The sequence below is a fragment of the Penaeus monodon genome, chromosome 23, assembly GCF_015228065.2.
Source record: "Penaeus monodon isolate SGIC_2016 chromosome 23, NSTDA_Pmon_1, whole genome shotgun sequence".
NCBI lineage: Eukaryota > Metazoa > Arthropoda > Malacostraca > Decapoda > Penaeidae > Penaeus > Penaeus monodon.
Genome location: NC_051408.1, coordinates 18,481,300 through 18,482,271, shown reverse-complemented (window position 1 = coordinate 18,482,271; position 972 = coordinate 18,481,300).

The following is a 972-nucleotide window of genomic DNA, read 5'->3' as shown; positions in this document are numbered from 1 at the left end:
CCAGCATTTCACGGGACGTGTGATGCTTGGAAAGTCCCCAAACCGGGAGAGCTTTCATTAACATTCCGAGGATCGCCGACCCCGCGGTCACTGGTCGTCTTGCCTACCGGTAGAAGAAAACAATGCATGTAAACAGCCTTCTCCAGACCCCATCCCCGTTTGTTTTCACAGTGCTTAGAGATAGTGTCGTGAAAGGGAACAAAACACGAAAGATTAAATACACCAGTGACGAAATAACAGACAAAATATAGCAACTAACCATTGTCGTTTGAATTCTGAGTGTGACTTCGGGTGTCACGTGTATGTTCAGAGAAAATAGGATTTTAGGATTCCATGTGTTATAGATGGCCATGAATGTTATATACACTGATTTATACAGCATCTAGGTGGCCTTTATGAGGATTTTATGTAATGCTACTGTAGTTGTAAAAAGTGAATAAGAAATAATAGCGATAGCCCAGTTGATGATGATGGTATTGTTGTATTTATCCATCGCAACTTCAAATTTAGGTGTGATTATTTTACAACATTGTCAAATATTAACCATAGCTTCAGAAATACGTAACTATATCACTTACGAACCACACAACATTAGACAAAATCACTGAAACTTATTTTGATATTGTCGAAGGGTATAATGATAATGATAGTGACCTTAATAAGCTCGGGATAACCTTGGCAGTATCAACAAACCTGGTGCTAATGATAGCAGAAATGGCTGTTCACAGTTGTCACCATAAAGTGGTGAGGCAAAAGTGTCTTCTGCTAGCTGGTGCTGGAACGATAAATGCAGGTCACGTTTTGTATAATTTTGGAGTGTTTCTGTTGACATCCTGCAGACACACTTAGGCACAGACTCTTCCTTGCTTCTCTGCTTGTGTTTCGTATATTTTAATCTGGTTTTATTTATATTGTACGTGTATAGACTGTGCATTAATGTGAGCTGGTGATATTGGAAGTGTACTTGGAAAA